Raw genomic sequence first — 15,148 nt, 5'->3', positions numbered from 1 at the left:
TCCACCTGAACTTCTAAAGGAACATATGATATCAACTTCATAAATTTATATAAAACAAATGTGCACATATTTTTCATGTGATATAGTATTGAAATGTATAATTGTAAATGTATAATATTGAAATAAACTGTGATATAGTATGGAAATGTATAATTAATTGAGGAAAAGAGTATTTATGAGAACAACGTGGGTGTACAACCAGTTTTGTTCCTGGAAGACATTTTTATGAACTATCTAGAAAGTACTTCTTGTGATTATTGTTTATACATTTCATTTTGTATACTTGTTTACCAGACTACTAAGAAAAATTTGGATAATTTTAGAATGATAACCACTTGCATGTCAGTTCAGTATGGGTCAATAAGTTAAAGTTTTATTTATTCAATTAGAATAATTTTATTCTTAAACAAGTTTGTTAAGAAAAAGAGAGACATCCTCTGCTAACTTTATATAGAACACCCCCATGGTTCACACTGTGACATTAAAGATATAGCTCAGGTATAGACCATTTGCATCACAAATACCCTTCTTTTTTTTCTTTTCTTTTTTTTTATTGTAAACAAATGGGATACATGTTGTTTCTGTTTGTACATGGCACAAAGGCATACCATTTGTGTAATCATAAATTTACATAGGGTAATGTTGTTTGATTCATTCTGTTTTTTTCCCCATACCCCCCTCCCACCCCTCTTTTCCCTCTATACAGTCCTTGCTTCCTTCATTCTTGCCCCCTCCCTAACCGTAACTCTAACCCTAACACTAAACCCCCTCCCCCCATTATGTGTCATCATCATCCACTTATTAGCGATATCATTCGTCCTTTGGTTTTTTGAGATTCGCTTATCTCACTTAGCATGATATTCTCCAGTTTCATCCAGTTGCGTGCAAATGCCACAATTTTATCATTATTTATGGCTGAATAATATTCCATTGTATATATATACCACAGTTTCTTTATCCATTCATCAATTGAAGGGCATCTAGGTTGGTTTCACAATCTGGCTAAGGTGAATTGAGCAGCTATGAACATTGATGTGGCTGTATCTCTGTAGTATGCTGATTTTAAGTCCTTTGGGTATAGGCCAAGGATTGGGATAGCTGGGTCAAATGGTGGGTCCATTCCAAGTTTTCTAAGGAATCTCCACACTGCTTTCCAGAGTGGCTGCACTAATTTGCAGCCCCACCATCAATGTATGAGTGTACCTTTTTCCCCACATCCTCGCCAACACCTGTTGTTGCTTATATTCTTGATAATCGCCATTCTAATTGGAGTGAGATGGAATCTTAGGGTGGTTTTGATTTGCATTTTTCTTATTACTAGAGATGTTGAACATTTTTCCATATGTTTGTTGATTGCTTGTAGATCTTCTTCTGTGAAGTGTCTATTCACTTCCTTAGCCCATTTGTCAATTGGATTATTTGTATTCTTGGTGTAGAGTTTTTTGAGTACTTTATAGATTCTGGAGATTAGTGCTCTATGAAGTATGATTGGCAAAGATTTTCTCCCACTCTGTCGGCTTTTCCTTGGCATTGCTGATAGTTTCCTTTGCTAAGAGAAAGCTTTTTAGTTTGAATCTATCCCAGTTATTGATTCTTGCTTTTATTTCTTGTGCTATGGGAGTCCTGTTGAGGATGTCTGGTCCTAAGCAGACATGTTGAAGATCTGGACCTACATTTTCTTCTATAATCCGCAGGGTCCCTAGTCTGATTCTGAGGTCCTTAATCCATTTTGAGTTTAGTTTTGTGCATGATGAGAGATATGGAATTCCAATTTTCCCAGCACCATTTGTTGAAGATGCTATCTTTTCTCCATTGCATATTTTTGTTCCCTTTGTGTAGTATGAGAAAATTGTACTTATTTGGGTTTGTGTCCATGTCCTCTATTCTGTACCATTGATCTACCTGTCTATTTTTGTACCAATACCATGCCGTTTTTGTTACTATTGCTTTGTAGTAGAGTTGAAGATCTGATATTGTGATATTCCCTGCTTCACTCTTCCTGCTAAGGATTGCTTTAGCTATTCTGGATTTCTTATTCTTCCAGATGAATTTCAAAATTGCTTGCTCTATTTCTGTACGGTACACCTTTGGGATTTTAATTGGAATTGCAATGAATCTGTATAGCACTTTAGGTAGTATGGCCATTTTGACAATATTAATTCTTCCTATCCAAGAACATGGGAGATCTTTCCATCTTTTAAGGTTTTCTTTCATTTCTTTCTTTAGTGTTCTGTAGTTCTCATTGTAGAGGTCTTTCACTTCTTTTATGAGATTGATTCCCAAGTATTTTATTTTTTTCAAGGCTATTGTGAATGGGGTAGTTTTCCTAATTATTCCTTCCAAAGATTCATCACTTATGTATAAAAATACATTAGATTTATGTGCATTGATCTTATAACCTGCTACTTTACTCAAATCACTTATGAGTTCTAAAAGTTTTCTGGTCTAATTTCCTGGTTCGTCTAAGTATATAATCATATCATCAGCAAATAGGGATAGTTTGTGTTCTTCTTTTCCTATTCATATCCCTTTAATTTCTTTAGAGTGTCTAATTGCTCTGGCTAGAGTTTCAAGGACGATATTGAATAGAAGTGGTGATAGAGGGCATCCCTGCCTTGTTCCAGTCTTCGGGGGGAAGACTTTCAGTTTTTCACCATTTAGAATGATATTAGCCATGGGCTTAGCATAGATGGCCCTTACAATGTTAAGGAATGATCCCACTATCCCTATTTTTTCTAGTGTTTTGAGCATGAAGCGGTGCTGTATTTTATCAAAAGCTTTTTCTGCATCTGTTGAAATTATCAAGTGATTCTTGACTTTAAGTCTATTGATATGGTGAATGAAATTTATTGATTTCCTGAAGTTGAACCAACCTTGCATCCCTGGGATGAAACCCACTTGATCATGGAGCACTATCTTTTTAATATGTTTTTGTATGCGATTTGCTAAAATTTTGTTGAGAATTTTTGTGTCGACGTTCATTAAGGATATTGGTCTGAAGTTTTCTTTCCTCGACGTATCTCTGTCTGGTTCAGGTGTCACTGTGATATTGGCTTCATAGAATGAGTTTGGGAGGGTTCCCTCCTCTATTTCATAGAATACTTTGAGAAGTATTGGAATGAGCTCTTCTTTAAAGGTTTTGTAGAACTCGGTTGAGAACCCATCTGGTCCTGGACTTTTCTTTGTTGGTAGACTTTTGATGACTTCTTCTATTTCATTACTTGAAATTGGTCTATTTAAATTGTGTATGTCCTCCTCGTTCAGTTTAGACAATTCATGTCTCTAGAAACCTGTTGATTTCTTCGAAATTTTCTATTTTGTTGGAGTATAGATTTTCAAAATAGCTTCTAATTATGTTTTGTATTTCAATCGTGTCTGTTGTGATATTGCCTTGTTCATTCCAAATTTTAGTGATTTGGGTTTTCTCTTGTCTTCTCCTTGTTAGTGTGGCTTAAGGTTTATCAATTTTGTTTATTTTTTCAAAGAACCAACTATTTATTTTGTCAATTTTTTGTTTTCTTTCTTTTGTTTCAATTCCGTTGATTTCAGCTCTGATTTTAACTATTTCCTGTCTTCTACTACTTTTGGAGCTGATCTGTTCTTCTTTTTCTAGGGCTTTGAGCAGCAGTGTTAGGTCATTTATTTGTTGAGTTTTACTTCTTTTATTAAATGCACTCCATGAAATAAATTTTCCTCTAAGTACTGCTTTCATAGTGTCCCAGAGATTTTGATATGATGTGTCTTTTTCACATTTACCTCTAAGAATTTTTAAATTTCCTTCCTAATATCTTCTGTTATCCATTCATCATATAAGAGCATATTGTTTCATCTCCAGGTGTTGGAGTAATTTCTGTTTTTTACTCTTCCATTTATTTCTAATTTCAATCCATTATGATCTGATAGAATACAAGGTAGTGTCTCTATCATCTTGTATTTGCTAACATCAGCTTTGTGGCATAATATATGGTCTATTTTAGAGAAGAATCCATGTGATGCTGAGAAGAAAGTGTATTCTCTCTTGGTTGGATGGTATATTCTATAAATGTCCATTATGTCTAAATTATTGATTGTGTTATTGAGATCTATGGTTTCTTTGTTCAATTTTTGTTTGGAAGATCTGTCCAGTGGTGAGAGAGGCGTGATAAAATCACCTAGTATTATTGTGTTATGGTCTATTTGGTTTCTGAAATTGAGAAAGATTTGTTTGACATACATGGATGAGCCACTGTTTGGGTCATAGATGTTTATGATTGTTATATCTTGCTGATTTATGCTTCCTTAAGCAGTATGAAATGACCTTCTTTATCCCTTCTGACTAACTTTGGCTTCAAGTCCACATTATCTGAAATGAGGATGGATACTCCAGCTTTTTTGCTGAGTCCATATGCATGGTATGTTTTTCCCCATCTTTCCACCTTTAGTCTATGGGTATCTTTTTCTAGGAGGTCTCTTGCAGGCAACATATTGTTGGATCTTTCTTTTTAATCCAATCTGCCATTCTATGTCTTTTGATTGATGAATTCAGACCATTAACATTCAGGGTTATTATTCACATGTGATTTGTATTCCTGGTCATTTGGTTCATTTACTTTATTTTTTTATTTATTTTTTTGACACGACTTGGTTCCTCCTTTATTTGTCAATTCCTTTAGGATAATTCCTCCCTTTGCTGATTTGCTTCTTTGTTTTTCATCTCTTCCTCATGGAATATTTTGTTGAGAATGTTCTGTAATGCTGGCTTTCTTTTTGTAAATTCTTTTAGCTTTTGTTTATCATGGAAGGATTTTATTTCATCATCAAATTTGATGGTAAGTTTTGTTGGGTATAAGATTCTTGGTAAGTTTTGCTGGGTATAAGATTCTCAGTTCCATTTTCTTTCAGGGCTTGAAAAATGTTGTTCCAAGCCCTTCTAGCTTTTAGGGTCTGGATTGAAAAATCTGCTGATATCCGTATTGGTTTCCCCCTGAATGTAATTTGGTTCTTTTCTCAAACAGCCTTTAAAATTTTGTCTTTATTTTGTATGTTAGGTATTTTCATTATAATATGCCTTGGTGTGGGTCTGTTGTAATTTTGTGTATTTGGAGTCTTATAAGCCTCTTGAACTTGATCTTCCATTTCATTCTTCAGATTTGGGAAATTTTGTGATATTATTTCATTGAATATATTCTTCTTTCCTTTGGTTTGTTTCTCTAAGCCTTCCTCAATCCCAATAATTCTTAAATTTGACCTTTTCATGATATCCCATAGTTCTTGTAGATTCTGTTCATGATTTCTTACCATCTTCTGTGTTGTTTGAACTTTGTTTTCAAGGTTAAATATTTTGTCTTCAATGTCTGAGGTTCTGTCTTCCAGGTGTTCTATCCTACTGGACATGCTTTCAATTGTGTTCTTAATTTGGTTTATTGTTTCCTTCAATTCAAGGATTTCTGTTTGGTTTTTTTCAATATCTCTAACTCTTTATTGAAATGATCTTTTGCTTCCTCTATTTGCTCTTTTAACTGATGATTGGTGCGATCATTCAATGCCTGCATTTGCTCTTTCATCTCATCATTCGGTGCCTGCATTGGCTCTTTCATCTCTTCGTTTGCTTCCCTGATCATTTTCATTATGTACATTCTGAACTCCTTTTCTGTCATTTCTTCTGCCATGGTGTCATTGGGTTTTATTGATGTAACATCCAGGTGTGTTTGGGGCATTGTCTTACCTTGTTTTCTCATATTGTTAAGGTATCAGTGGACTGCTGAGATACTACAGATTTCCTCTTTTGACTTACAATGTCCCTGGAGATTTCTAGTATACCCCTCTTAGCCCTCAGTAGGCTGAAGTCTTGGAGGAAGTTGATAGTGCAGTGCTCCACAAGGAAGCTGCATCTCTAGGAGTGGTGGCCTTCAGGTGGGTTATAATCCCTGCTAGTGGGCAGAGGTGCCTCCACTTGCTGACCAATGGTCATCCAAAGGGGAACTAGGCTGTGGGCTGAGGCAAGGTATGTTTGGGCCTGTGTCTCTGGTTTTACCGTCCTTGTGGGAAAACCTCACCAGGCAGGGAAGACTCACCTGGTGGTGAGGTCTTGCTGGTCAGTTCCCCTCCTAGAGGTTCCCGTCAATCTCCAACTACTGCTTGGGCTGGGCTGCGTTCCTCTGCAATGTTCCCAGGGTCCCAGACCTACCTCCAGGGCCTGGGAGCCTCACCCTTCGCAGATGAGTCTCCTTAGTTTGCCTCTCCTCAGAGAATCTGCCAGCAGTCCTGGAACCTTCACTCAGGCCCTAAGCGTGTCTCTGTGTGGCTCTTTCACAAAGAAGCCTCCTAGGTCCTGGGACCCTGCTCTGCACCTAATCACCTGGCTATGTGGCCCCTCCTCTGAGCATCCACCTGGAACCCCGTACGTTCCCTTCAAGACCCAGTGACCTACCGCACACCTCTTCCTCTGGAGAGCCACCTGGTGTTCCAGAGCGGTCACTAGGAGACAAAGCAACTCACTACATGCCTCCTCCTCTCGCCAACTGCCCGTAGCCCTGGGCAGTCACTCTGAGTCCAAGTGACCCACCCCATTCCTCCTTCTCCTCCAGGCAGCCCCCCGGGTATTCAGGAGCGGTCACTCTGAGTTGCTGTGAGTCCAAGCAATCTGCTGCATGCCTCCTCTGGGCAGCCCCCCAGAGCTCTGGTGCGACTGCTTGAAACCAAGTGACCCACTGCACTCCTCCTCCAGGCAGTCCCCCAGTGTTCAGGAGTGGTCGCTTTGAGCCCAAACAACTCACCACTTGCCTCCTCCTCTGAGTAGCCTCCCGGAGCTCTAATGCTGTCACTCAAGTCCAAGCAACCTGACGCGCTCCTCCTCCTCCTCCGGGCTGTTCCCTGGTGTTCAGAAGTGGTCGCTCTGAGGCCAAACAGCTCACCACGCAGCTCCTCCTCTGGGAACCACCTGTAGCTCTGGTGCAGTCACTCCAAGTCCAAGCGACCCGCCTCATTCCTCCTCCTCCTCCTCAGGGCAGGCCCTGGCATTCACGAGCGGTGGCTTTGAGTCCAAACAGCTCACCCTGCAGCTCCTCCTCTGGCAACTGCCTGCAGCTCTGGTGCAGTTACTCAGAGTCCCAGTGGCCATGCTCCTCCTCCTCCTCCTCTGGGCAGGCCCCAGTGTTCAGGAGTGGTTGCTCTGAGTCCAAACAGCTCTCCTCACCGCTCCTCCTCTGGGCAGCTGCCCAGAGCCCCAGTGGTTGCTCCAAGTCCAAGCACTGTGCTGAGTGGCCTCCTCTACTATGCTTCCAGTTGTCTGAGTTCACTGCTTCAGCAGGGGGAGGGGTGTCTCACCGGGCAGCTCTACTTCACAAAGTTCCCTGAGTTCTGGGACTACTGCCCCATCTGGGATGCCTCCCCAATGGGAGAGACTCACCTGGCTGCTTTGAGTTGGTCCCAAGTCTCTCAATATCTCCTCCTTTGAATTCTGAGTCCTGGAGCAACATGAAATGCAGCCACCCTCTAGTCTGCCATCTTGAAAAATCAACAAATACCCTTCTTGCTGACCTCTAAGCCACATCTATTTTCTCCAGCTGCCCTCCCCACTACTCATGGCCACCATTAAAACTTTTCTATTTTTACAAATTTATCATTTTAAGAATGTTTTACAAAAGTAATATACTATGGAACATTTACTCATTTAAAAAATAATGTAATTCTTTTGTGATTCATTCAGTTTTTTGTGTATATCATAAGATCTAACACATCTATAATCATTCCACTTGAAAGGACCCAGAAGCCACTCCTGATGTGGGAACTCACCCAAGAAATTTCATTAAGTGGACAGGCAGAGGGAATGACCACAAGGGTGGGAGAGAGAATGGCAGGGAACTATTCTTAGGTAGTGAAAATTCATGGGATAATAACAATCTAATGACTAATGAGAAAGTTTGAGGGCTAACAATCTGAACCAATGACTGACTAGGAAATTCTCAGGTTAACAATCTAGGATGTAAAATGGTGCCAGCACAATGGCAGATCTGATGCCAATATTCATCCTTTTTGTTTTAATAGATATCAGTGGTGGGATAAATGTCTTTCTTCTGTAACTTCTTCTTGCTTGTGAGGGGTGAAGAGTCTCATTCCTGTATAAAAGAAATTAGGGAGGGCTTTAGGCAGGAGCAGAGTTTTTGTAGTCAAGTTTGTCAACAGTGAATCACAGGTATCGGCTTTGGGTGTCGGGGGCTGGTAGTCTTGAAGGAAAAGCAGTTAATTGACTTGTGTGTCTGATCTTGTAGGAATTTCTGTAGCCAATTTATCAGGCATGGTCCTATTTAGAAAGATCTGTAGGCCTTAAAATGACCAAAAATGTCTGACTCTGGCAGTTGCTCTTGATAGTTATCAGGCACCCCTGCCTCATTAAGAATCTCTTTTGTACTCTCCAGTGTTATTTATTCTTTGGGTTACAAGAAGTGTACATCTTAAATTACATTTGACTACTGTTTCTTCTTTTAAATGCCCAAGAATGGTTAAGTTTTGGTTTTAACTGTTTAGCTAGGTGTTCAAGATCAAGCTGGCCAAACAGACCTTGTCCCTATCTGCTCTTAAGAGTCAGCTGAATTCCCACAGTGGACACTCATGGAGAACTTAAGAGCAGTTTATTACCTCCTTCAGTGCTATTTGCTAGGTAGGATCTCCTTGATGAGGTGGCTTTCTTTGGAAGCATCAGGGTAGTCTCCCTTTTTTATTGACCCTCCTCTTCATAGCAGGTGCACTGATTTACTTTTCATTCTCTAGTGGTCTCATTAATCTCCCTGATTGGGAGGTCATGTGGCCTAGAGTTACAAAGCTCCTTAAAGAAGTTCTCCCCTTCCCTGGATTCAGGCTGACTCAAGAGTGCAAGTGTCAAATATTGGTTTTCTTGGCACTTGTATTTTAATGTCAATCTCTAAGTTTGAACTTAAATATTGAGCAAGCCAGTCTCACCAGTCATAAAGTAAGAGTACTGGACTTTAACTTTAATGTTTATGATTTTACAGTCTTTATCCTATTTTACTTAATTGGGGTCTATTTTATCTGTCCTGTAGGTGATGGCTTGTTATCTCTAATTTAGGTTGTTTGATCTTGAAGCAGTATTTCTTGAAAACATTAAACAGGTAAGAATTAGAGAGTTTATGAGGAAAATACAAAATGGAATTAAAAAGAGTAAAAACATATTTAGTTTAATAGGTAGCTTGAACTTTGGGTGAGTTATGTATTATATTTCCTATTTGAGATCACAGTAATTCTACAATAAAAACCAATCTTTTGAATATAACTTTAAATGAGCTGAAATTTGGCTTATTTTGTAGCCACTCTGATACATAGTAAGGTGGGAGGCACAACCTTATCTTAGGTAAGGTGGGGCTATTCACAAATCTTAGGTAAAGTTTTCTAGGTCTGAGGCTGATCTTTGCCTCCTTTTTAAACATCATTTTACAAAGTATACATATGTTGTTTCCAGAGTCTATATAAATGTTAACTAAAATAATATGACATTATATCCACAATATAAATCAAGAAGAGCTTTTAGCTTTCCTTTTGTGTGGCAAAATGTTTTTTTTGTTTTGTTTTGTTTTTCATGTTTCACAATATTAACCTTTAAATAAATCAGGTGCTCACTAACTTTTAGAAATACATTAATATTTAAATTGTTTTTATCTCAGTGTAAAAAATAACAAATTTTCCATATACCCTATTGATAACAGGTCGTGTTATAGAACATTAAGTGATATAAATAAGTTCTCAATAAAATTTATGATTATTATAAGTGTAAAACTACAACTACAGACAAGTTTAGATTGGAAGAGAGCAGCTTGATAAATTTTCTGCTTTAAATATATGTATACCTGGAAGATATGAACAAATTTAATATTCAAAGAAGAGTGACCATTCCACAATTACCTTGATACTGTTATGTTAAACAAATTTAGCTTTTAAAGAAATATTTAGACTCTGTAACGTAGTACAATACTCCAACAATTATTGTTTAACCATAATTGTATAAATCCTAAGGTTTAAAATTAATTGTAATAAGGAATAAAACTTAACATACACAATGTTAAAAGTAAATTAGTGTTTTCCAGAAATCTTTGTCATTTTAACATATACATTTAACACTGGTTTATATTAACCCATTAATATTTGATCTTAGGGAAAATCCCTAAATAGATTTAGCTGATTGTCTTACATATATCTAACCAACTTAATTACACACAAACTTAAGTTTGCCCTTTACATACACTCAAGCTTCTTTAGCAATTACTTAGACCCTCATATATTTCATCACATAGACTTTATTACCCAGAAAAACTTTTTTCTTCTACTAAACATATTTCCATACTTAAAACCTCTTACTTTCTTTCCTATCTGTTGATCCCTTTTTGTTCACTATTTGAAAAAACTCTTATGTAATTTTTGAATTTAGATAAACTACTCCATTTTAATAAGATAAAATATTTTTTGTTATTTATAGTACTCTAATTGAAACACACTTGAATCTTTGGATCCTCTTTGTAAATAGAATAGGACCTGTTAGGACTTAACTCCCAGTAACCTTGGTTTTAGTGATCACACAAAGCAACTATAAACCCTTATTATTTACCATGTTACCCCATGGGATTTAAAGAGTTAAGAGTAATATATGTTATTTAAGTTAGCATTTTAACTGTGTAAATTAATCAGATGTCTCTAACAAACACATTGTAGTAGTCCCATATATGTCAAATAGACTTATTTAACTGCAAAAAATATCAGACAAGTGTATTTAGCAATATTTGCCATCTCTTTTCTCTTGAAGAAATAAATGGATTAGACATTTTATAGACACAACATGTTATTAGTTTGACTACCTAGACAGACTTGTGAGTTAAGTAATTTTAAAGACATTTTACCTTGATTTGTTTACTCGATTTAAATTAAACCTTTTTAAAATCATGTGAATTAAAGGTATTTGGATCAATTTTCTAAATTTTATTTTCATGAGTGCTTGTAATTTGTGTCAATTTTGATATCATGCACATGATATTTTGATGCACATATATAAACAGACAAGACAATATCAGACAACATGATATACACATAACAAAAGAAAACATCTTGTAGTTTTTGTAAGTGAATCTCCATGCAATATTATAGATGTTTTAATAAAACAAATTTAGAGATGAATAAAAAACAGAACTGATAAAAACATTAATCTAGGTATGTGAAATCAAAATTATGAGCTCAAAAATATACCATTTAAGGAAAAACAAGAGTCCTAGAAGAAAAAAATATTAATGGCCATTAATTATAGTATGAGATGGAGAAAATGACAGGCAGAAGTGGGAGGAGAGGGAGAAAGAGTGAGAGAGAGGGAAATGGAGAGAGAGTCTTAAAACCATTTTTCTGTGTTTTAGCCCAGAAGCTTAAAATGGACAATTTTTTTTTCCTTCAGTCTCAGAATGGTCTCTAACTGAGTCTGCTAGTACATTCCATTTCAAGGAAAATTGCTGCCTAGGAATTATTAAGCCTTGTTAAGTTCTTAGCTTGGGTTTGGCTGAACAGGTGAGGGCTATTGCCAAATCCTTGAGGCAATATTTTCTAGGTAAATTAAGATCCACTATCTGGTTCCTTAAAGGTAAACAGAAATTATGATTGAGAGTCTAGGGTATGTAGAAAAAGGCATCTTTTAAATCTAACATCATAAGACTAGGTAAAATACTGAAATTTTTAATGAAGATTGCAGAGTTGGAGGTGAAGAAGCCTAGCAGCTTGTCTACCTGGGAAAGACAGGACAGTGATAAAAGAATATGGACTCTGATCACTCCCTCCACACCAGCCACCTCCCACAGGGCAACTAGAATATGTTCTTGAGACCTCATGGCAGGAGGACTGGGTGGACAGGGCAGAAGACTAAACAGACAGGGGCAAAGGAGACAGAGAAAAAGAGGCCAGAGGGGCCTCTACTGCAGGAGACCAGTATGGGGGTGGATCATTAGTTGGGTCAAAGTTGGAGAAGGAGGAAGGATTATGATGGGAGAAGAAGCAAAAAGAAGGTGTTCAGGTTTCAAGGAAGAGCAAAGACTCACAGAATTTGTATGCCATTAATTGGCTATTTTGATTGATTACATGAAGGATACTGTGTCCAAATATCATTACACAAGCAAATAAGTTTTGGTGGCTGTAGACCAGGTGAAGAGGTTTAAGATTTTCTAGTAAACAACCCAGGGGTGAATCTGCCAGAATGGGGGACCCAGATCCCATGGTGGAGACTGATAAATAGCTGAGTCAGCACCTACATCATACCAAGGTCACAGAATAGTTGACTGTAGATGAGAAGACAGCACATGATGGGAGTTGTCACCCCCATTATTGTGTGCCAGGAAAAAGGCAGTGGGGTTAAGGACCTAGTGGCAGTAATTTTGAGAGAAAAACTAAAGGGGAGCCTCAACCCAGAGAGGGAATCTCTACCATAAACACTGGGGATCTGCCTGTCAGATAAGGTCAATTAAGGAGATCAGTTGTAATTGTAAAAGTCATGTCTTGGGGAATCCCCACCTCTCAACTGCCTCCAGGGCACTGGATAACCAATGGTCACCCCCAGGTCAGCAGAGGAGTGTTTAAGTCAACCTACAGGAAACACCAATCTGAAGCTGGTGGTGGATGTTCAACCAAGCATCAGGGCGAATGGAAGGTGAAACCACATCAGAGGGTCTTAGGCAAGAGATGGGATTTCACACACGTAAGTGGCAGTAGTAGAAGAGCCCATTGAAATCATGGCACAAATGAAAGCACCCAGAAACCATTCCTGATGTGGGAATTCACACAAGAGATTTTATTTAACAGATAGGCAGTGTCTGCACAGAAGGGTAAGAGAGAGAGAATGGTGGGGGAGCTATTCTTAGGTAGTAGAATTTTGTGGGCTAATAACAATCTGACCAATGATTGACCAGGAAGTTTGTGGGCTAACAATCTAGGTTGTAAAATGGTGGGGGGTGGAGAATAATTGTGGCAGCAAAATGGTAGATCTGATGCCAATACCATCTATAATCAACTGGATACAATCCAGCAGGAAAAGGGAGAAGGTAAACACAGGCCATATAATCATCACAGGTAGGAGGGGAAACAGGAAACTGAAAGACACAGCTGTTATAATTTTCTTAGATGAGGGGTCAGCAAACATATTACTCAAAAACCAGATAGCAAAGACTAGGTTTTGCAGACTCCATGGTCTCTTGCACAATTGCTCAACTTTGCCCATAGAAATGGAAAATAATCTCAGCCAATATGTAAAGAAATCTGTAATGTATTCCAATAAAATTTTAACTGGAAAAACACAAGATAGGCAGAGGTGTGAAAACTGGTAGATTTGCCTCTTGAGCAGTAATTTGAGTAGAGTAGCAGTAGTAGTAACAAATTATGAAGAATAGTAGTAGTAATTGTGATTTGCACATGCTGTTCAGAACAAAACCCCATTCTTGTAGGAAAGCAGAGGGAACAAGATATGAATGAGTAGTGAGCAATGCATGGCTCAGAACTGAGGTAGAGGCAAAATTTAAATTGAGGCCTGAGAAACTCTAGCCTGTGATATCATCCATGCCTTTGTTGCCTCTAAAATGTTCACCTCAATATCCAGGAAATTGGAAACTGGAAGATTGTTGACTTGTCATACTGAGATTTGGCAGAAGGGGATCAAGTCATGGAAGGCTAAGAGGCTTTCTAAAAATCAATTGCTAAAAACAAAATGAAATGTATCTCTTGGTTCCCGTGCACTGCTATTATATGTGCTTCCAGTAAATAGAGAAGCAAATTTGACATCTACACTAATGAAGTTCTTTCAATGTCTCATTTATTTTTTATGCATCGATTTATTGAGGAAGGTGATGTCTGAATATTTTATGACAGCTTTGTTGTGTATTTCTATATTTTTACTTAAAAAATCTGTACACATTTTTTCTCTCACCTCCCTGTCTCCCTGGATTCTCGTTCTCACTTTTCTCATGCTAACAGCCAACATGTATTGTTTCCTCCTTCACTCTTACTACAAATTTTTACCTCTATCTTCTCTCCCTCTCCCACATAAACATCACAACTTACACCTATGTTCCCTCATTGTCCATCATTCTTGTTTATTCTTAATAACATCCCTATGATAGAGAAAAAACTGACTTCTCTGATCTCATACTACATGTAAGCAATGAAGCCCAAAACAATAACTGATTTGCCAAAGATCATACAAACAAGAGGAGGTGGAGCTGAGATGTGAACTCTGGTTTGTTGTGTGAGCCCAAGTTCTGCATCATCAAACTGTACGACTATGGCTTCCTCTTTACTTCACTGCACTTTAGGGCTTGAGGGAGTTGCATTACATCCCTAAGTAGTACTCAGAAGTTTCTGCAGTTTTGAAATAGTGATATGCTGAACTTAGAGTTCACAGAATCAACAGGAAATAAGCAGTGACTCTACTGTCACCATAATTATCAATGGTCATAAAGCTCTTAATACATTGCCAGACCCAAGAACAACTACAAATAATTTCTAGAGGAGTTCACTTTTAGGAACTATCTAATATTTGGGAACATATTTTCTAATAGCGTTAGAAGGTGTCATGTTTCTCTTCACATTCTTAACCTCTAAGCTCTTCAATAACTAAAGATTTGTAAACAGTTTTAAGTAATAATAATTCACAGATCTTATGTCCTCTTTACACAATTTCCTGAAGTTCTAACAGTCTGTAAAATCAACACTGGACACCTGATCACAAGACTGCTGTGACAGAGTCAAGGCAGAAAATTTTCATGGCCACAAAGCTCCTTTGATCTGCCTTTCTATAATCCACTCAACTTTGACACTCCATTACTTCACTAATGTCCAGTAACCTGCAATTTTTGTATTTCAATAATGTTCTATAAATACAATCAACAGCAAATTCTTTTAGTAGTGACAATGATACATTACTAAGAGAAATGCTTTGAAAATAATTTGAGTTCTATTCACATCATATTTCAGCCTTGCCTAGAATTTATAGGATATTTAGATAATCTTAGAGTTTATTTTACTTCCCCTACTTCCTTTAAGAATATTTAACAGTAGTAAAGAAAAGGCACAATTACAATAAGGTAAGTTTTGTACCCCCAGGAGCTATAAGCAGACAGGGTGGCTAATGACATTGGTTTGC

General features: G+C 37.7%; 1 pseudogene across 1 annotated transcript in view; it reads right to left on the bottom strand.

Annotated features, from left to right (window-relative positions):
- The window catches only part of LOC306652825 (cyclin-dependent kinase 17-like), a 781,406-nt pseudogene that overhangs the window by 530,153 nt on the left and 236,105 nt on the right, over window positions 1–15,148 (bottom strand). The window lies entirely within an intron of this gene.

This window comes from Sciurus vulgaris, assembly GCF_902686455.1.
Source record: "Sciurus vulgaris genome assembly, contig: HiC_scaffold_611_arrow_ctg1, whole genome shotgun sequence".
Lineage (NCBI taxonomy): Eukaryota > Metazoa > Chordata > Mammalia > Rodentia > Sciuridae > Sciurus > Sciurus vulgaris.
Note: the sequence above shows the minus strand (reverse complement) of the source record. Positions and strands in the feature narration are given on the sequence as shown.